At 41.8% G+C, this 22,617-nt stretch overlaps 1 protein-coding gene and 1 long non-coding RNA gene across 29 annotated transcripts in view; one reads left to right on the top strand and one right to left on the bottom strand.

Moving 5' to 3' along the window:
- NFASC (neurofascin) overlaps nucleotides 1-22,617 on the top strand; it is a 176,671-nt gene that overhangs the window by 6,000 nt on the left and 148,054 nt on the right. For 22 of the 28 annotated variants that reach the window (XR_014512541.1, XR_014512542.1, XR_014512543.1 and 19 more), the window contains exon 1: nucleotides 10,951-11,120. The exons of 5 other annotated variants lie outside the window; for them this stretch is intronic. The gene's annotated coding sequence lies outside the window, so the exon portion shown is untranslated. Of the gene's footprint in view, nucleotides 1-4,273; nucleotides 4,341-10,950; nucleotides 11,121-22,617 lie in introns of those variants that run through there. One more of the 28 variants, XM_083445465.1, reaches the window with a different exon arrangement.
- On the bottom strand, nucleotides 13,423-16,891 carry LOC310679153. The gene is made up of 3 exons (XR_014512139.1): nucleotides 15,066-16,891; nucleotides 14,265-14,370; nucleotides 13,423-13,667 (listed from the first exon to the last, which is right to left on the bottom strand). It is a non-coding gene; the product is annotated as an uncharacterized lncRNA (long non-coding RNA).

Here is a 22,617-nt window from a genome sequence, read left to right as displayed (position 1 = left end):
TTCATGGATGTACCAAGCAAACACATATATAGATATATGGACCACATGTCTGAGGCAGCACAGGAGGACAGTCCTGAAACTATTTTAACTCCCAAACTAACCAAATGTTTCTCTGCAAAGAGGGAAGAAATGGAAAAAAATCTACCCATTGTCTCAGGAATTAAGTAATTACCATCTCAAAGGAATGGCCAGACTACCAGAAAAGGCAATCAGATAAGGCATTATCAGATAATCTGGCAGACAAGAAAAACAACATTCAAATTTCTGTTGTAGACTGCCTTTTCTGTGATGTAGGTATGATGTTTTGTGGGGAGGGGGGGGGTCTTGGGCCACACCCCTTCTGTGATGTGATGTATGTATGGAGGGGTGGTCTGGAACTCCAGGGCAGGGAATTGCAAAATGGATATATAAGGCCTTGTGCTCCATTGTTCGAAGTCCTCCTCCTCTCTCCTGCATGTGGGGGAGCACCCTGTTGCAACAGTCAATAAAGATCAGGCTTACTAGCTGCTTTGCTTCTCAATATTCTCTGGTTGGTCTCTGTTATTTTCTCTTTCCGATAGAGAACCTACAAAAGGACTCTATATGGGCTCTTGGATACCCCATAAGGGAAAAGGATCACCTTTTTTTACTTATATCAGTGGCTACACTGACTGCATAACCTTCAACATTTCTCCAATTAAGTAGTCCATAATGATTATTTTACCATTTATACCCCACACATCGTACTGGGTTGACCCAGCCACTCAGGGCAGCTTTCAACATATATAAAAACATAATAAATCATTAAACATTTTAAAAAAGCTTCCCTGTACAGGATTGCCTTCAGATGGCTTGGGAATCGGATAACTCCATACCCCACAACATTTCTCCAATGAAAATAGGGACATCCTAAGGAAAAGTGGGACATTTCAGGATCAAATCAGAAACCAGGAAGGCTTCTCTAAATCAGGGACATTCTTGGAAAATAGGGACACTTGGAGGGTCTGTGACTGTGTGTGTTACATCACTTTTACACTTATCTCTACAGAGGAAACTTGAGGTAGGTCTAGAAAAGTTCCAGATGCCACCATTCCTACCAGGAAGGCCACCTCTTTTGTAGTAATGCTCTTCTGCTGTTAAATATGGTAGTCAGAAATTTAGAGTGTGTAGACTTTCCTAAGACTGAGATGTAGGAAAGCTGCATCTGTTAGTATTTCTATCTGCTATGCAGTAATTAAAGCCCTGCTAGAATGTGTAGGAGACTAAAAGCCCCATTACCCTGTCAGGCAGCTATCTCTAAACTAATATTCAACGTTTGCCCCTTCATGGATCTTTAAAAACATGATAGCAGCAATTTGATATACTCACAGAGGTGCTGCCTGGATATTCTGTGCTATATTTCATTGCTGCAGGCTGGCATCATGCAACTGACTTGATGAACTGGCTCATTCTCTGTGCCACACATTCTCATTTTCACTGACTCAGCTGTGTCCTTTGCCTGGTGAGCAGCTCATACTCTCTCTGCAGAAGCTAATGTGTGTTTTAATATCTGTTCACCAAGGCGCAAATCTAATTTGTTTCACTGAACTCTGTGGTTTTTAGACCCTGGCTCCTTAAGACTTCTTTTAAAGAGTCAGAACTGATTACGGTATATTTTAATTTTTTTAATTTAGTCGCAGGGGGGCTCCTACCGTTCTGTGATTTTAACGACCAATCCATTCTCTTGTTCACAATACCTGCTGCAACCACTGTGGTTTGTATGTGGAGTGTGTGTATATCTGTGTTTGCATATTCACAAACAGGATAACTGGGCAGATCAAATTGCATGGTCTGGGTTTTAATTAGAGAGTTTCACATCCATCCTTGCTTAACAGGTCCCCTACAGCGGATCTGTTCACTTGACAGCAGTTAGGCAGCTGCAGTGCTGAGATCATTGCCTAGTGTTCTGATGGGCATTGTCTCCTACTTCGCCTGTCTGTCTGTCATATCCACCTGTTATCTTTTGTTTTGCACTTAGTTGGGGTTTTCTTTTAAGCTGGGCTAATCTTGATTTGTTCTGCTTCTGTGCAAAGGGGAGGCCCCCTAATACACAAACAAAGTTCTACAGTGCCAGTACCATATCAAAAAAGCACCTACTTGGCTGTTCTTGCTGCCAGAATTACAGTGCAAGCCTGTGTGTGTCTGCTTGGAAGCAAGCCCCACTGAATACAAAGGGATGTACTCTCAGGTATGTGTTTTTAGGATTACAGGCTTCATCCAAACAATCTGTTTATCAGAATGAAAACAAAAAGCTAGCAGGTCTTATCTTTGTCTTTTCCTTTGGGCATGGATGCTTAGGCCGTTTGCACACTGTTTAAAGCACGTTCAAAACACATTTTGCTTGAAGAATTCTGGGCACTGTAAGGGTTGCTGGGAATTGTAACCCTGTGAGGGGTAAACTACAGTGCCCAGAATTCTTTGAGCAACAGAATGTGTTTTAAAGGTATAGTGTGTACACAGCCTTTCCTGTTCCCTAAATTTCCTTGGGTATTGTATTTTATTAAGATCTGCCACCCGCCATGTTAATTCCCACTAAAACAGCCTGTCAGAACCCACAGGTAGACCATTCCTTCCCCACCCCTAACCCTTCAACACGTCTCCAGAGCAGCTTCCAAAAAGTTCAAATTGCAATAAAACAAATTAAAACAAGAACATAAAAGCACTGCAATATGAAAGCAGTCAGTGAGGCAGTATCTTATCAAAGCTCATTAGTTCCTTTATTTATCATGTTGGAAATAGTGTGGTTAGTAGTAGTATTTAAAGTGAACCATCAAGGGCTATAGGTTTGCTCATTTCGCTAGTAACCCGTGTGTAACTGTCAATTAATTTTTTTATTTAACAATAATCAAATAGAACTTAACTGTAAAACGATAAATATTTAATTGCATCCTTTTACCCGTTTCCAGTTCTTTCTCTCAATCATTTGGGATGGTTGTATGAGTCCTCCTGGAAGCACTTTCAGAGTGGGCTTATTTGCTGTCATTGCTATGCTAATTGAATACTTTTATTGAGATTGAAGGAATCAAATGTTATGAAGGAATGGGTTAAATAAAAATGAGGCTTTTACAGTATCAGACCTCTTATAGGGATTACTGTGCATAGTTAAGAAGATAATAAGCAGGAGATTAAAAGCCTTATGAATAGGAATACCATGGGATGAATGATTCAGGTGAATATTTTTAAAGGTGATTCATGAGAAGCAGCTTTGGTCCGGGAACTCACAACTGAATTGTAGGACTATAGTCTTGGGTGTATGATTTCAATCTCAAAAACTGAATCCCAGAGATGTGGAGTAATCAGAAGCTCACGAGGTTCTGTGTAGTTCCCCATATTTACTAAAAGGCTCTCTCCCAAGTAAGTGAAGGAACATTTCTGTCTAAATGAAATATTTAAACTTTAAGAAATGTGTGTGATGGAAGCATATACATCAAGCAATGTTTATAATGCAAAATAGTTTGACTTTAATATTGGCATCAATTTTACAAGAAAGCATAACTAGACTATCATGTTTTGAGTTCTTTGCCTCCTCTTGTTTAGGCTAAAGGCTGAAATGAAAAGGCTAAGAGCATAGAAGCCTCAGAAATCAACCTCTTCCTGAACCGCAGTGGCCTCGCTATTCAGTAGCTGCATGTATTGCTTCCTGAAATCCTGTAAATAGTAATGCTAGAAAGTGACTAACTCAAGCAAAAGGTTTTTTTGTTGCTTGCAGGTGTGGAATGAGTGAGGTTGGAGAACAGATGTAGGGATTGCAACAAGCTCCTAGGATAGCACACTGCGGGGCAGTTATTCCTTTATTACCTTTTAATATGAGCTTATGAAGCACATTGAATTGTATTAAGTGCTGTACAAGATGTTGTGTTTTTTAATTCCCTTCTGAAACAGCTTACTGAAAGATCTCAGGAGGCAAGGGAGGAACAGGAAGCAGGAAAATGCACAGTAATTCTGGTATGCTTACTCTTTGAGTAAGCTTTGTATATGAGCTTTGAGAGGGGTGTGTGTAATTAAACAGCAAGTGGAATGGGGAGGTAGGGGAGTGAACATGGGTGATGGCAGGGGACTGTACGTCTTTTGCCATCAGCTCTACATGTGTGCATACCTGTCAAAATAGATACCAGGGTTTTTCCTTCCTCTCCCCACATTCATTTTCACATGTGTAGTAAGAAATGGCCTATGTGAAGCAGCTACCAGCTATATATTCAAGATTGAAGGGTTGATACTTCTCTATCCTCCTTCTCCCTTATCTCAACTTCTGCAGGCATTTTCTCTGACTTACTGTCAATCTGCATCTGCTGTGCTTTGAATGCCCTGTACCGGCATTTAAGGTAAGGGCGTCAGTTTGCTTGTATGTTTTAAAGCTATTTCAGTGCCTTCCTGAACTGCAAGCATATCCCATGCCAATTCAATGAAAGATTTCCACCCCCAATCTATCCCATGTATCATTCATTTTAACATTCAGTATAAACATGCTTGCGACTCTCCAACAGAATTATCAGTGCCTCTATAAAACTACAGTTCCCATTGTTGCTTAAGGAAACACAATTATACATTATATGAAGTTAAAGCCAGCTGAAGTGTGCACTAATGTATTCAGAAGCATGTGCTGCTTGTTAAATGCTTTAATCTAGGTAACAGATGCAAACAACATGCCAGAAGTCTCCAAAACACCATTTACAAACACGACACATTATAAAGTACCAGTCTGCAGCTCTCCTACGCATACAGATCTGTGTCACACCTTTTTGCCCTGACTTTTGACACCTAAGTTCTATATTTTAGGACCCACCCTATTTCTATAATTGTAACAGAGGGAATTCAGGGAAGTCCATTGGGTATATTGAAATGCATCTGTTGTTGGCATCTGTCTCGAGAGATAGTGGAGTGCACCTCTGGAGGTGAAGTCAAGACACTGCATTAGTGGCACTGAAGTGACCTCCCCTGGGGTGCAAGCCCAGGGCTGTGTGTATGGAGATCCTGGGGTGCCCAGATGATAAGACCCTGCCTTCTCAGCCTCACTGATGTGGTCCAAAGGAAAGCAGAGCATTACGATTAGCCCCAGCTTGGTTGCAGGAGTTGCTGAAAGGAGGCATACAAGGCACCATCCAACTGTCTTAGGGACTCAACTCTGGATTTGTGTAGAGTTTACTCCTTGGCCTTTTCTTCTCCCAAAGATATTCTGCAAGGCAGTGGAGATTTAGGGTCAGTGTTTTCCTTCTCCTGGATGGGATACCTTCCCAGGTTGATAAGCCCTATCAGTCCTCTCCACTGAACATGCAGAAACTGCCTTCTTGACTGTTGGTCTCGTCTGATCAATCTGCCAGTGCCTGTCTTCATATACAGGGGAGGTCCTTAACTCATGGATGGTTTGAGACCCATCAGCTACCCTCACCTGGTTTAGCCAGCCAGTTGAAGTTGCTTCTGTGGTGTGGCTGCTGTCGTAATCACTTCTAGGTGATTGCTGAGTGCAGGATGGGAACCAAAGGTGGACAAACTACCACAGAAGGAGCACTACATGTCCCCCACCAGAGGTACTACCCCTCTCCTAACACCCCATATATCCCAATTAATCTAATTCAGAATTATTAATGTGTCACTTTTCTCTGTTAAAGAGCTGCCTACAATAGAAGCCACCCAAATAATAAAACAAATGAAATCAACAAAGCCAAAGCAGCAGCAGGTATCAGAGTCAACAGAGCAGTTAAAAAACCTCCTATATGATCAACAAGATAAAAGCAACAAAACCACACATCACCCTTTAAAATCTTAGGAAATTTTTTGAAAGATGGAAACTGCCTTCCTTTAAAAATGCTGGTGCTTCATTGATTTGCCTGCAGAGGTGCTCCATACAATTCCAGTCACATGTCCAGTCACCACCCATGTAATCTTCTGCAAGCCTCAAAGCAGATCTTAAACTAGGAGGTTTATATGTGGGGAGAGGGTCCTATGAATATAGACAAATGCAGACATTTGCTTGCTTGGTATTGCATCCTTGGTGTTGCATCAAATAAAAAAAAATGCAAAGGTACCAACTAATGGAGAAGTGAATAAATAAACGCGTTGAGCTCAATTTTTTCCAGTCATTTGCAATAGAGTTGGGGACCACAGACTCAAGTTGGTTTTGCTTAAGAGCGCCCTTGAAGAATGTACTGTAATCAGAATACATTGGACTCAATAAGCATAGCTTTTTGCACCTGGAGGATTCTTCCCTATCCCCCCCACCCCCACCCCATTAGTCAAATACTACCATCTTGATTATATTTATGTAGACAGCTAGTCTGAGTTGTAGAATCATACCACTTAATATTCATTGTATTACTTCTCTCTAATCAAGTGTTGGTTCAACTAGGCCAATTCCTGTGTCTGTGACACCTTCAGTATCATGTTGTGATTTGAATAGAGCTCAAATGTAGCCTGCAGGCAATCTTATGTATTTCATCATTTTATATCCCACCCATCTTTCAGAACACTCTGGGCAGCAATGTATGCATAGAGAATTGATACATAGCCAAGTGCTACCAAAGGCAATGTAGTTGCTGCATATTCAGCAACACAAATATGCTGGTTTTGGTTTTAGAGAAAGCTGATCCTCTGCTTGCTGTTCTGAATGAAAAGACCCCCATGACTTGACACAGAAAGGATGCTTTGGATTTCATTTGGACAAGAGCCATAATGAAGAGAAGATAAGCTTTGGATGTTAAGGGATTTAACATGATTCTCAATGTATATAGTGAATTGATGTTTCAAAGCTTTCCAGGGGAAAACATCTTTCCTGAGCTTTCTCCAAAGGGAAATGTCTTTTGAAAACATAACAGTAACATTCAGATGGTACTGCTTTCAAGAATCTTGCAGTTATACACTTAAATCCTCCTAGATTTTTATGAAGAGGGTTAAGACAATTTTGCAGTGCAAGCGGTAAATAAACATTCTCCCTCCGACTGGCTTTGTTGTGCAGAAGTATGATGACGCAGATGTGTGACCCTTTCTGCATTTGAGTGGAGTGGGAGATCCCTATGCTGATGTGGAAAATAGCCTTGCCAAGTGAGAAATGCCTATTATCTAAAGCCACCTTTTTACCTTGAAATATTAGGGCTCTTGGGAAAGGGCAACACTAGTCTTATTAACTGTCCAGGGTGCTGAATCCTTTGAGAGTGCTTCTTTCTAGTTTCATTTCCAAGAGCCTGTGTCATTCAAGTGTAATTAAAATAATTCTAAGTAACCTGTCCTTCGGAGCACAGGCAGCAGCAAAAATCCATTAGGCAGCACTTCTACCTTTCACATATTTGAATAGCTAGAACATAGGCCCACCTTTGAATAAACATTGGTGTTGATGCTAGCTTAGCTTTTAAAAATCTGTAGGTACAACCTGCATAAGCTGGCAGTGTGCTCTATTAGGTTTTATTGTGTAGCTGACATTAATGTAGTGCGTTAATAGTGTTGACTTCATTCTACTGATAGTAACAGAGATGACTGGCGCTTAGTCAGGCTGTACCTCTCTGTTATATATGGTACCACCAGCACCTAATGTTGTAATTACACTACTCTCTTTGTGAAAAGTCATGAGAGCTGCTAATGTTCTCAGTGGTGCAGCATGGCTCTGCTATGATAAAGATCAGTCTGTATGCTGAACTGTACTCTCATGCCATTGCTTAAATTGTCTTGCTTTCAGATTTGCAACAGGCCCAGTAACAAGTGTGCTTGTTGTGAGCTCATTGGCTTTTGTACTCAAGTTCTTGTGACATACACGCAGATGTCTATAGCAGGCAGAGAAATGGGCCTTTGTAATAGGCACCCATGGGGGAAGGGTCATAACTCAGTGGTTATGTACATACTTTCTGGGCTGGAGATCTCAGAAACTCTTAGGTAGCTGGTATTGGCAAAGACCTCTACCTGAGACCTTGGAGAACTGTTGCCAGTGATAGTCAGCAATACTGGGCTAGCCAAGCAAATAATCTGATCTGGTATAAGGCAGCTTCCTGTCTACCTATGATTGTGCCTGTGAAGTCCCTGAAGTTCTCTCATATAAATGGCTCTGGTTAAGTACATAGCAGGAGCATGCCCCACGGTTGTTCTGCTACTACAGTCCTTTATGAAGTGCTGTTACAAAGATTTCAGCACTGCTAGTCCTGGATGGCGCTTTAGCTTTTCTTCCTGGAATTGTCAAGCAGGGCCATTCATTCACTTTTCACAAAGGTATGAATCACCCTTCTGCTTTGAGAACAACCTTGTTTCTTATCTCCTTATGTTTGCTCTAAAGAAACCCAAAACACCAGAGGCAATATTTCAGGAGGCCTATTAAAGAACAAAACATGTATTGTGTATTATAGATGTTATAGGGGGGGAAATGTTCCAGGACGTATTGTAATTTATGTGCATGGCACTACATAAATAGTACAATACCTGACTCTGAATGTTTTGGGCTCTCTGAACTTGTTTATGGGAAGGCAGTTTGCCCAATTTCTCTCTCCTCCTTCTAGCAGACTTCTAGTTGGTCTATAAGGTGCTACTAGACTATTATTATTATTATTATTATTATTATTATTATTATTATTATTATTATAAAATTATTAAAATTCTTGTTATCTTTGCCCAATTGGATTACATATATTATAGAAGTAAAATTTTGTTGTTACTGTAAAGCTGTGAAGCATATAGTGAATTTCTTCTGAATTTCAAAGCTATTGTGATGAGCGGTGATGCTCAGAACAGCGACTTGCTGAAGGAACCAGCCAACAAAGCCAAAGTGAAAGATAGTCTTTAAGTAAGACTGTAGTATTTCACAAACATATAATTAACAATAAGGTGCATGGTATTCTTGAAGGCAGTTAATTGCACTGCAAATATCACCCTGTCAGATCACATTTGGTAGCTGAGCCTTAATGTAGCTAGCTGCATGGACTTAAATAGCAATTGTGTTTTTCTTGAGGATGTTGAAGCATTGTGTAATCGTTTTGGTAGTTTGAAAGGATGTTTGCCATTTGATTTCACCTCAAATGTAAAGAATTCAGTGTTCTTAGAGGAAGTACAGTGGGTTACATAATAGAGCAAATTGCAAACTCTTTCTTTGACAGACCAAATGCTTATTGTGCTCCACATCTGAAAATCTTTTGCATCACCCCACTTAAAACATGGTCACAAATAACTTAGCATTGTTGTGCCCTATGAGAATGTAACTATCTTGAGTGTTGCTTTAAATTTAGGTTGCACTCAGAGGTCTAGGATGGGGTAGTGAAGGAAAGTAATAATCTTTTCCATTTTCTTTTCATTAAATCTGGGAGTGTGCCATGGAAGATAATGTTCACTACTTAATAAGTGGTGACTAGTCTTGAGGTTCTATAATGCTTTGTCTTTCAGACAAACTATCTTTTTCCTGATCCCTTTCATTTTTCACCCCATTGGGGATGTTTGAAAATTAGCATAAGTATCCTGCCTCACTGCAGTGGAACAATCCAGTCCATCTTGTTCATTGAGAAAGGTGAGTCAGACATTTTAAGGCCTAGGGCTTTGCTGGCTCAGCTAAATACCCTACTGGATAAATTCCCACAGCAAATTACACAGTCTTTCTGTGCCTCAGTTGAGGAAAGACATACCAAGCTCCTCAGGTACTGTGGTTAATATGGGTTGGATAAATTATTATATTTTATATTTATATTATACCCTGCCTTTTTCCCAGACATGACTCAATAAATAGCATGGATAGGCTAACATATCTTGAAATTAAGGTCATAATAAAAATTTATATGCCACCCATCTGACTGGGTTGCTCCAGCCACTCTGGGCGGATTCCAGTGAATTAAAACATCAAACACAGTAAAACATCAAACATTTAAAGCTTCTCTATACTATGTAAGAACAGAAGAATAGTCCTGTTGGATCAGAACAGAAGTTTATCTAGCCCAGAACTCTGTTCTTACAGTTGCCAGCCAGATGTACATGGAAAGTCCATATGCATGACATGAGCACAAAGGCCCACTACCCACTCATATTCTCAAGTAACTGGTATTCAGAGGCATTGCACCTCTAATCCTTGAGTCTTTTATCTCTTTCCTGCCTTCTTTGGCAATTAACCCTCAGCAATTACAGCAATTAACCTTCAGCAAAAGTCTGTTTGGTCTTTCTTCATATATTCTCACATATATAACTAAACACACACACAATGGTAATAGCATGTGATAAAAAGATTAGATAGTTCAATGTATGTACATTATCAGTGTAGGAATGCTAGTGGTGTTGTGGTCTAAACCACTGAGTCTCTTGGGCTTGCTGATTAGAAGGTCTGCAGTTCGAATCTGTGCAATGGAGTGAGGTCCCATTGCACTGTCCCAGCTTCTGCCAACCTAGCAGTTGGAAAGCATGCCAGTACAAGTAGATAAATAGGTACCGCTGCGGCAGGAAAGAAAATGCCGTTTCCGTGCACTCTGGCTTCCATCACGATGTCTCATTGCACCAGAAGTGGTTTAGTCATGCTGGCCACATGACCCGAAAAGCTGTCTGTGCACAAACGCTGGCTCCCTCAGCCTGAAGTGAAATGAGCTCTGCACCCCATAGTTACCTTTGACTGGACTTAACCATCCAGGAATCCTTTACCTTTACGTAACATTATTCATAACAACAATCCTGTAAGGTAGATTAGTACTGCAGAGAGGAGAAGAATTTAGTAGACTTAAGCAAGCCACTGTTCTATCAAATGAGTGCACAACTTAGATGAGATTTAAACCGCCTTGCCTTCTTAGCAATGACCCCACCCCACCTCCACCAGCTCTATTAAGTAAACATGACATGGGAAGCCTAGGCTATTTCCATAACTAAAGGTGACTTTTCCTCTTTGGGTAAATGATAGTTTAACTGGAATCTTTCTGAATTCTGGGCCTCTGAGAGCACTAACCACAGCATCAATTGTGACAACACATTTTATGATGTAGTGATGTTGACCATCACTAGGCTGAGATCACCAAGTTATTGGCCACAAACTATCAAGCAGTAACATTCCCCAAGTGCCTTCTGAGCTCTGCTGACTGGAATTGGGTCAGAAGCCATGGAAGATGGGCTCTGTGGCTTCCTGCCAGTTCTTCTGGTCACCCAACACGTGAGCAACCCATTTTGATAAGGTAAGAGGCGCATTATGGCTCTGTCTTCTCTAACTCCACCATCCTCAAGTTTGAAAAATCCTTGGTTTGGCATTAGAGCTGTGAAACTACCCATAGACCAGCAATTTATTGTCCTAAGACCTGGACTGTTCAAATGTTCTCCCTGCATACATCTACTGTGGGGCCACATCTTCAGATGCTGCCTATGTCTCAGTGGTCATATATTTGCTAAGGAGCCCCTCTGTGTATACAGTGCAGGTGTGGGGCCCTCATTAACACAGAGAAGTGTGGTTAGTATATATGGACAGGAGATGAACGAAATGTAAGCAGTTCTGATCCTCCCCATACCTTTGGTGAATTATGAGGAGTCCCCTGCCCTGAACCACCATTTTGAGTGTTAGTATTACCAAAACAAAACAGTTCTTATATCTGATTTAGTAGATCAAGGATTGGTCTGCACATAGCAAGCTGCTTACATGTGCTGCTTCCCTTTGCCCAGTCATAGTGCAGCTCACCATATGGATTCTGTTGGTCAGAGAGAGAGTTAATTTATCACCCGCAAAATCTTCTGTCATTGATATGGAACCTCTCCACACAAGGCAGAGGATCTTCATGGCAAATTATGACAGCAGAGTAAGTAGAGTCACCATGCGTGTGGGGAAAACCTTGCCACATGGAGCAGTTAAGAATGTAAGAACAGCCTGTTGGATCAGGCCAATGGCTCATCCAGCATTCTATTCTCACAATGGCCAACCAAATGCCTGTGGGAAACTAGGGAGCAGAACACGAGCGCAGGAGCACTCTCCCTTCCTGTGGTTTCCAGCAAGTTAACATGCCCTTGCCAGCAAGCCCTCCCATCTATATTCCTCAGTTCAGGAAGGCTGACACTTTAGCAATGAAACTGCTCAGCTCAGAAGCTTATAGAAGAGCTGGAGGTTCTGCCCATTCCTGGCCCTGATCCAGGCAAATGCTTCCAAGCACTCCTCTCTTGTCCTGAGAAGCCTCACATGCAGCCAGCCAGCGGTGTATCTGAAGCTTCTGCCTGGCTCACCATCTCCTTTGCTTCTGTGAGTCTGGGGTAGATGGAAGAGGGTCTGGGAGCCAGTCAGAATCCCAGGGGCCTGAGGCAGGGACCTCTAGCCCTTAGGCAGGGATATGCAGATCCAACAGATCTTCAGGGTTATTGGCAGTAGAGATCTGCTGAGGGGGTGGGGTCCTGTTGCCTTGGTCTGGGGAGGGCTGAACCTTGACAATACCATGTCAAATCACCATCTTCCCTTGCCCTTGTTTGGTCCTTTTGCTTTGCTTTGTATTTTAGGATCTGATGGTCCAGCAAAGGAGCACAGAAAGTGATTCTTAAGGTTCACCTTCCTTCTACCCCTGCAGTGAAAGATTATCATCTTTGGGGTTGCTAGGTGGAGGTGTTCTGAAAGGGAGACTGACTGAACTAAGTGGCATGTTGGCTGGCTGCTGATTGGACAGTGGCTACCCTTTTGAAGTCTCATGCCTCACTTGCTATCAGATCCTATGCCTTTCAGCTGGAAGCTGGGCAACTGAGATCAGACTATTGTTGCATGTGGTTGGGTTGCACTGAAGGAGAGCTCTAGGTACTCATGAATGAGATGAGGGGAAAGTGGGAAGGCACAGGGGAAAGGAATATTTTGTGGAAATTAAAGAGGAATTGATTTAGAGGGGATTATTATTATTAATTAATTAAATTGTATACAATCCTTCATCCAGGAATCACAGACCTGCTTACAATATATTAAAAAAATTCAGAATATAATAATAAACAAAGACAATAACCCCACAGTTCAAAAGGCTACAGATTGTTTAATGAGCCAAAGGCCAAATAGGAATGTTTTTGCCTGGCGCCTAAAGATATGTAGATGGAGAGCCTTCCTGCAGAGGGCATTCCACAAGTGGGGAGCCATTGCAGAAAAGGTTCATTTTTATGTTGCTACCCTCCAGACCTCGTGGAGGAGGCACATGAAGAAGGACATCAGACTGTGATCTCAGGGTGCAGATCAGTTCATATGGGGGAAAGCGATCCTTCAGGTATTGCAGCCCTGAGTCATTTAACGCTTTATAGGTCAAAACCAGCACTTTGAATTAGGCCCAGAAACTAATTGGCAGCCTGTTCAGTTGGGCCAGGATTGGTATTATATGCTCAAACCATCTTGCCCCAGTGAGCAACCTAGCTACTGAATTCTACACCAACTGACATTTCTGAACCATTTTCAGAGGCAGCCCACATATCACATGTTGCAGTAATTTAACTTAGAGGAATCTGATGGCCAATGAATTTTTGAGGAGAGAAGAATTTTGGGTAGAGGGGATTATTTGTGGGCTTTGTTGAGCATAAGGTTCCACCTCCGCCTTGTACTCAGCTTGTGGTCTTCGATAAGTCACTTGTCCCAGTCTAGAGCAGCTTCCTGGTTCATGGTCATGCCCATTGAGGTGCCTCTGGGAAGCTTACAAGGGCAACTGCATTCTCTGCTGTTTGTCCCCAGCACCTGGTATTTAGAGTCATACTGCTTCTGAAGTGGGAAGTTCCTGTTGCTTATCCTGTAAGAGATGGTTGGTTTCCTTGAGTGGAGGCTAGGATGGCTTTAGGCAGATGCAGCCAGTGGCAGACTTTGGTAATCTTTCATATTATGGCATCCTGTGTGAGGCCAAAATTTAGCTCCCCGAAATGGATCTTCTTAATGATGGATCTTCTCAATTTTACACTCCCTCAGCTCAGCACCCTGTGTGACAGAACCACTTGCATCTGTTGCAGCCAAGGGACACGGTGGGTGGGAGGGCCTTGCAATGTGGGTGGGGGATGTAGCAGCCTTGGTTTGGGGAGATACTAGTGCTCTTGCTAACATATATAATGGTATTAAGATCTATAAATTGCAGAGGGTCAGTTTAGTTTCTCCCCGTACGAATTGTGAAATTTCTCCCTAAGGCCACCTGCAAATGTATCGTGACAGTGCCAGAAGTGCTGTGTCATGGATGGCAATGCTCAGACCGGCTGAGGCAGACAGTGCCATTCTTTTACTTTGCACTAAAGAAAGAAAGGGATGGTAGTACCATTTAGAAGGTCTTTCTTAACTGGAAATGGAAAGACTTGGACGTTTTGTTCAGTAAACAAGAAAGTATACTTTCTCTGCCAAATACCTGGATTTCCGCCCATAGTTCAACAAAGGCTCTCCTGTTTGGATACAATGTCTCTTTTCTATGGCACTTTGGGTGTAAAAGATGCTCTCAGAGAGGTGTGCAAGATCTGCAAAACATTATTTTGAAAATAACAAGATGAACACCTTATTTTTGTGGCCCAAGCATTCATGGTCTACAGTCTAGTTCATCAGGTGTGAATCTGAGCTACAGGTGTATAGTATATATGTGTGATGCATGCAGTTGTGTGCATTTGTGTGTGGTTTGGAAGGGGAAAATTACATGCAGAAAAGTACAGGTGTAGATAATTAACGTTATTAACAGTGGCCATTCACACATAGAAAGACAGTTGGTGATAGCACAGACTTCCCTGCAGTGATAAGCCAATTGACTCATGTAGCACGATAAAAATCCTTTGTCCCCATTCAGTCCACAGGTGATAGCTTTGAACCTCTTGAAGAACTGTAATTCAGTAGTTTCACTTGCAAGTCTCTATTCATACTTTTTCTAATCATGAGGATTAAGGCTAGGCAAACACTCTTCTGCAGGCTAAATGACCCTTCCTGCTTGTGATCATCCTGCCTGTGTTTTGACCTTAGCTGAAATCATTTTTGTGATGTCACAATATTTTAGATTGCTTTGTCATTGTGTTGACATATGCTAAGAAGCTGAATGGATGAGGCAGAAAACCTCTGTACATTCTAGTGTATCAAGTACCAATAGGAATGCAAAAGAAAGATGGAATTAGAAGTGATTCAGTAAGTTATAAAACAAGAATGGAGAAAAATCTGTGGCCACACTCACCTTTTAGTTACTTCATAGACGAAAGCCATGGTGGTGGTGGTGACTGTTGAGGTCTCTTAGATGGTCATCCTGTGATGCTTTGTAAGACCTGACTTTATGTGCTAATGAATGTCTGGATAAAGGTCAACATTTCAATGTTACTGGAATCCACTTCACTTGTGTTTTTAGTATTTCCTTTGCAATACCTCTATGAAGTGTTGAAGACCTATGGGACCCATTCTTCAGACTGGAAGTCATCAAAGAGCAGAAAGTCATTCCTTTCTACAGTAAGCAGAGGGTAGCCAATTATAATCTAACATCCTTTGGAGACTTGCTAAAACCTGGGCATTTTGGAGGGGCTCTTTGGCTGGCTTTTGAGAATCATTATAATCTGTGCAGATCAGATGAGGAGGGAGCTTATTCCCCATCTCCACTCATCAAATGACTGATATCCCAGGAAGTGCCTCTATCCATCCCAGCACTGTGTCTATTGCTAAAAAAGAAAAGAAAAAGAATTGTTGCTACTGCCAAAACCAGTGATGCCTTGGAGGGGTGAAAAAACAAGTTTCTGGAGGAGCAGATTAAGCTCTCAAACTTCAATATCACACTAGTTTAACCACCGGCTTCTATAAAATGGAGCATCTACTGTTGCTTTGAAAGAACCTTTTCCACTGATCCCACCCTGATGGAACTGGAAACCTTAGCTACAGGGTCAGGATGCTGTACTAAGCCTTACATTGGGCTAGTAAGAAACCATAGGACTTAATTGATGCATTCAGCATACTAACAGTGAAAGAGATTACACACTATCAAAGCCAACAAGCAGATGTCTTGAAAGTAAAAGATTCCAGTAATTACTTTTAAGTCCAGAGAATTGGTCTTTATCTCCCTTCATTCTGTTGGATGCTATATCCTAATCCATATGAGTGATACTTTGGGACTTGATCTTTCAGGATTTGGAATAAGTACATATCAAGTGGGTGTTAATTGGAAAGTCAAGTGCAGCCCTGTGGATCCTTACCTGGAAGTAGGCCCCATTGAACACAATGGCACATTCATAGGCTTGTGCTCTTTGACTCTTCTGCAGAGCACTGCTTGTTCCCCTGCCTGAAAACAGCCACCAAACATTTGTCCTCAGCCTCATGCTTATGATATTGTAAAGAAACCTAAGCATGAATTTGAGACTTTCAATGATACAGCCAGCAACAATTTCCATGGTTGTAGCAGCACATTTTCCATCCACCACACCTATGGCTTTATCACAGTCTTGCTACCTCGGAGTCTTTCTCTATTATGTAATACATTCTGAAAGAATGACTTTGATCACTCTGCATTCCGTGGGAAATTGCTGTGTCCAGAGGTCTGCAGAAGAGCTGGCTATTGATGCCAGTATTGATGCTATTTGTTGTTCAGGCAGAAAAAAGCATAGCATAATAGAACCAGATTTCCAAAACTGTTGACCTTCTTTTCTAGTTCTGCTGAAATTCTGGCCTTCAAAAGTAACAATGGGTACAGTTGCATACCTGGCACCTCTGGCACTCTATTCCTAATCCTGGAATAGGAACTAATTGCCCCTATTCATCTGGAGAAACCCTGGTTGGGACAAGTATGAAGGAGCATGCTAAAAATTCTTTCTATTCCTGTGATCCATCTTGGAGGAGATGCTTGGAAAAAGAAGATATGTGCTTCTTCCTCCATTTAAAAAAAATGAACATGGATATCATTGTACTTTGCCATTGGTTCTTTCTTTTGATGCCTTATAAATGTGAATATCTACCTTGGAGAACTTTTTAAAATTAAAATTAATCCCCTGCCTTTCCACAAGGCAGCTTAGAGCACCTAAACACACAGAGAATACAAATTTATACAAATGATAAATTCTTATGTCTCATTTAAGGTGATATATTGGTTAATTGTGTGCCAGTTTCTTGAATAACCTGGGTGCTCTTTACCTTCTGAGATTAGGGTGGTGTGTTTGGCTTTCATCTTGGTCTCTGCTGCTTTACAAATTGGTTCTGCCATACCTGAACTTGGGACAATTCTGTAGCCTAAATGAGAGTCCTTTCTAAGCATTGTACAATGTTGAGATTTTCTGCCTAATAACTTTAGCCCACTTTTTTTTGGCAACATTTTATAGGTTGCTAGGGAGGTAACTTTGCACCTGTGGGAACCGTCTACTGAACTGATGGGTCTGATTTGGTGTAAGCTGGTATGTGCATGAGGCATGTGCTTCCTACTGATTCTGAACAGATGCTTCAAAATGTCAGGCAAATGTGTTGCCTTGCACGACACTTCATTCTTCCAGTCCCCCCACCACATCCCAGTACATAAAGGGAAGTACTATTCTCCCCACCCCGCAGTCTGAGAAAGTTCTAGGACATCGAGTAATCCTGACTTCAAATAATTAAGAGTATAATAAACTTGCAGACTTGTGCAGCGTGGGTTCAGCAAACATGACAAGTTAATGCAAACCTGAAAATCTCTTTATTTTCACTCTTCACAAGAGATTTGAAGATGATCTAGTCCATTTGGATACATTAACAAAGCAGTTGAGACTGAACCATATATTTATATTTAAATTTATACCCCCTTTTTATTTCTTTTTTATTCTCTCTTATTTTCGCTCTTCTTTATCCCTTTTCTTTTTTTAGGTTAGACTGGTTTTTATTGTTTTTTATCTTATGTTGAAAACTTTCAATTAAAATATTTTGAACACACGCACATAGACATTCTCTTCTTTTTAACCTCCTTTGTATTTTGTGTTCCTTAAAACCTACCTATATATTTCAGCCGACCCTTTTCTTCTTTCCATGTTATATTAGTTATTCTAGTTTAACCTTTTTGGTTCTGCATTGGGATGTTAAATCTATTTTGTAAGTGTATTTTGTATCTACAGTATATTGTAAGCAGTAAATCTATTCTGTAAGTGCTAACGGTTTAAAACTATGCAAGTCTACTAGGTCAGAATGGCTTTTTTTGACGTATTGAAACCTTCATCCATTAAAATCAGGCACAGCTGCAGGACTTGGCATATTTGGACAACAGTCATACCCCAGACATGCTGGCAAGGCCTACTGAGTTTGACATTACTTCCTTCTGCCATGGGGCCCTTACCTGACACTCCTGCTAATACTCACCATTGCATTGGGGCACAATGCTGCACTTGCTCCCCTGAAGGGTGGCACTTCTGGACCAGTCTAAAATTTCTCAAAATGCAGTGTTTAACATTGATGTCAAGCATTTTATTTGGGGTAATTTCAAATTGTGGCTAGCTGTAATGGATCAGAGCTAAGCCGGTGCTTGGCTTCCAGAGGTGCTGCCAACATCACCCTCCAGGGTTAGAATATTTGAGGTGTGGGGCTGGATGCAGCAGTGCTAGGCAAGGGTCCAGACAACTTCACAGTGGCAATTCTGGATGCGGCCCAAGTTGGCACCCGCAGGCCCATTACTACTACCAAATTGAGGGCCCACTCAGGCCCTGTCAGCTGTCTTAATTAAATTTCAGGAGCCTTTAAAATGTCACAGTCATAGCAATCAGCCCAGACTGTACTTTTGAAATAGCCTTCTCTGCAGTGATGAGCAACACAGGGATGTTAGAAGTCTGCCCCTTAACTTTGAAATTTGTATCCTGAAGAGGTCCATTACCATGTCTGTGTGAATTGCTCAGTTGAGATCAAAGCCATCTGTACATAGAAGTGTGATGCTGGTGCTTCTGAAAACTGTTTAGTCCTATGCATCTGATAATTAGATGCTGATTACCAACATGTTTAAGGTGACACTTGGGAGTTCAACATATTTTTCCACCCCCACAGCTTTGATTGACACTGAATTCTTTATTGCTTACTTGCTTTGATTTTGCTTTTGTCCCTCTCACATAATTGTTACTTACAGTACAGAGGAACTGTGGTAACTGCATTCTGGTTGAAATACACATATTTTCCTTTTGACAATATTCAAGGCAGGCAAGATTACATATGTGCTCCCTTCCTCCCCAGAACTTTGCCTGATCTTAAAAATATCCCTTCAATAAGTACGTGCTAACCATTGACTGCCTATATATAAATACAGACTGGAAGCATTTAAAAGAGGCTTTCTTACTTCCCTTGTATTGGGCACCTAAGCACCAAGGTTTAAATGTCACATGTGGCTGAATGTAATTTTGCACAATCAATAATTTTGTCAGCTCTGTTTCTAGCCTCTTGCTGGTTTCCATAGATACAGATGGGAAGTGACAGGTTCTCATTGTCTGTGTTGACCCCATTGTAACCTTTTGCTCCTGGACTTCCTTATTAGGGAATCTGCTTACTTTGCTGTCTGAGTTCCCTCCACCACCGCCACCCCCCATCTGTATCATGCTTATTTTGATTTTCCTTCAGATTCATCCAGGACAAAAGCACTAGCTAAATCTGCCCTTGCTTGTTTGCTACAGAAACTTTTGGACTGACATCTGGTGTCACTATGTGGTTTGGATACAGTGGTAGGGCACAGTTGTAACTCCTATAGTTCTGTCACCTTGATAATGACTCCTGTTACAAAATTGTGTTGAAATTGTAATGACACAGTCGGTTACCTCTGTTACATTCCAGCTATACCATTAATGTATGGAACCCACAATTCTGTTGCCGTGCTCACCATGATGAGTGTTCTATCAACCTCTAAGAAGCCTATGGAGAAGAACCCCAGACTATCTCTCTAGTTCCAAGCTTTAATCTTTGCATGCAATTAATATATATTGATTTGTTGAAGAATATAGAGCATACCCCTAAGGGCTGCTGCATACAAGTCTATTTTTTTCATTCTTTGTTGGGAAAAACTTTACCCAAGCTATGTGGCAAATTCATCCCTGTGTTGTCTACTACATGTGCATGCAGAAGGTACACTTGTTGGGACATGGCTTCCTGCCACATGTAAGCACAGCTCTTTTGCTTGATGCATGGTGTGTTGTGGTATGTACACAAAAACCATGCAGCATGCTTACCCCAAATGGAATCCAGTGTAAAAAAGGAGGGAGAAGATTTTTAGTGTGTAATTTTCAGTGTAAGCTGTAGAACTAACGAGATGAAGTTTCAAGAAGGAAGGAGGGATAGAGAAGTCCAGCCCTTTCCTTATCCTGCTCACAACAATCCCTCTCATCCATTCCCCCAACAGACAAGCTGGGCTCTCTGCATAGAAGTGATGGTGAGAAGGAGTGGGTTTATCATTCTTCTTCCACTCATCCTCAACTCTCTCATCCATCACTGAGACCATTGCCTCAGGTATATAAAGAGTCGTGGCAAAGTCTGTTATTCTAAACCATGCCCTTCACCCTGTTATCTCAAACTGAAAAAGACAGAGACCTCTTGATCCCGAGAAGGAGGTAAATAATGTTCCCACACATACATTACCAAGACAACTTTTGTTATTAGGCAGGATATAAATACATACGCATAAATACCGGTACATATCAGCTCCTGCCAAACCTGGGGTTTGAAAGTGAAGGAAAAGATGTCCCATGTTTTATATATGAAGTGGTTTACTTTGGGACATCACTGAAGTGTGTGTGGAGGTGTTTAAACCCGTTTCTTACTCATGATAGCACCACTTAATAATTCAGCTTCTTGTTTGGGGATGGGTTTCAGTTTTGTGATAGTACAAAAGTGTTATGTGATCTTAGCAACTGGCTTACATGCAGACACAGACACACATGCAGCCCATCAAGTTTGGTGGGTGTGGTAGAGTGAAGTGCCTGCAGAGTTCTGGTCCTTTCCCCAACCCCACTTCAAAATGATTTTAATTCTATGGATGGTCATCTCTGATGGGTTCTATAGTTGCATCCTGCACTGCAGATTCTGGATTGGAGTCTGTGTGTGGTGGTGGTGGTCAAAGATCCTTTCAACTTTGTGATGCTCATTGCATCTTCATGTCCCTCACATGCACCTGTTTCCATACCCCCCACACTTATTTCTGGAATTTGTCTCCATACATAAGCAGCATATCATTTTTTTAAGGGGGTGAGAATCTTCTTGACATACTGACCAGAATGTTGTTGTTGTTGTTGTTGTTTAGTCGTGTCCGACTCTTCGTGACCCCGTGGACCAGAGCACGCCAGGCACTCCTGTCTTCCAGTGCCTCCCGCAGTTTGGTCAAACTCATACTGGTAGCTTTGAGAACACTGTCCAACCATCTCGTCCTCTGTTGTCCCCTTCTCCTTGTGCCCTCCATCTTTCCCAACATAAAGATCTTTTCCAGGGAGTTTTCCCTTCTCATGAGGTGGCCAGAGTATTGGAGCCTCAGCTTCACGATCTGTCCTTCCAGTGAGCACTCAGGGCTGACCAGAATAGATAATGGTAATTTAAGAGATCATGTTCACAGTAGAGGAACATGCATAGAAACCTTAATTACAGCACTGGATACTTAAAGAGTACCCTTTGCTTGTAAAAACCCTCTTAGCTGCCAGTCTCTGTCCCCACCCCCCCACCCCGGTCCACCACATCAGTGTAGAAAAGGTAGCAGAGGAGGGAAACTGATGAACAAGAGGGGTTGCAATTTTGGATGAAGTCTCCCAGGCTGGGTTTTCCTGAGATTGGGGAAATCCTTGGGAAAAGCCTGTGCTTTCCCCAAGAATTCTAAAAGAGAGACTTGGAGAGACCTAACCCATTCCAAATCGAGGTGAGTGAATATTGCTATTACTGCACTTGCTCAGTATGCTGACCTCAGTGCCAGGGGAAAGGTTTTCTTTTTTGTTTTTTGTTTTTGGCAGTTGGTCCTGGGTCAGTGCACAAACATTTAAGTGTTTGAAAAGCTGCCAACTATAACCGAGGGGCAGTCCTGTTTGGGCTATATTTGCTCCTGCTGTGAAGCAATTATCCTTTCATTGTCTCTTAAAGCCTCCACTGTTTTGCAATGCTGTATGACTTGAAACACCAAGCCAGCTTGGCTGTGCAGAGTGTCCTAGGGCTGGAGCACTGCAATGCTCTCAGAATATTCCCCTATCAGCTTTGCCAGCAATGCAGTAAGTGATTCAGCAGAACAGCTCCAGTGCAGAGAAGTACTGCAAGCAACTGGATGAGTCTTTTCCTATGTGTCCATGCCCAGGATCTCTTGGACCCCAGCATGTTTGCATTTGCTTGCAGTTTTAGTCAGCAGCCTTGCACGTTTTAATTGTGCCTAAGCCCTATTGAACTCAGTGGGCTGCCTTTAAAATAAGCATGCATAGCATCAGGCGGTTAGTGCTTACATTTACACTTTTTTGTTTTAAACCCTGTTGGGAAACTTAGGCACAGGCCTTTCCCCAATCAACTGTGTGAGCAAACAGTGGACTCTTTAAAGGAGTTAAAGGGCTACTATAATGTTGCAGTCAATGCTATAACAGTAACTCTTTAAGAGTTCTAATTGTCTGAGAGTCAGTGGTAAGTAGTGATGCATGTTGTGATGGGAAGCTGTACACGTTTGTCTGGAATATGAGTCACACCTACCAGCATGGGTTGGGAGCTAGAAAATCCATCAGCTGGGTGCAAGCAGCTTAGATTTTGGTCGCCAAAAGCTGCATTAAGGTTTTAGGGAACTCATTATACTTTAGAACCAACATTTGCTG

The sequence above is a fragment of the Podarcis tiliguerta genome, assembly GCF_965153285.1.
Source record: "Podarcis tiliguerta genome assembly, chromosome: 6".
Taxonomy (NCBI): Eukaryota; Metazoa; Chordata; class Lepidosauria; order Squamata; family Lacertidae; genus Podarcis; species Podarcis tiliguerta.
This window is presented reverse-complemented; position numbering and strand designations above follow the sequence as displayed.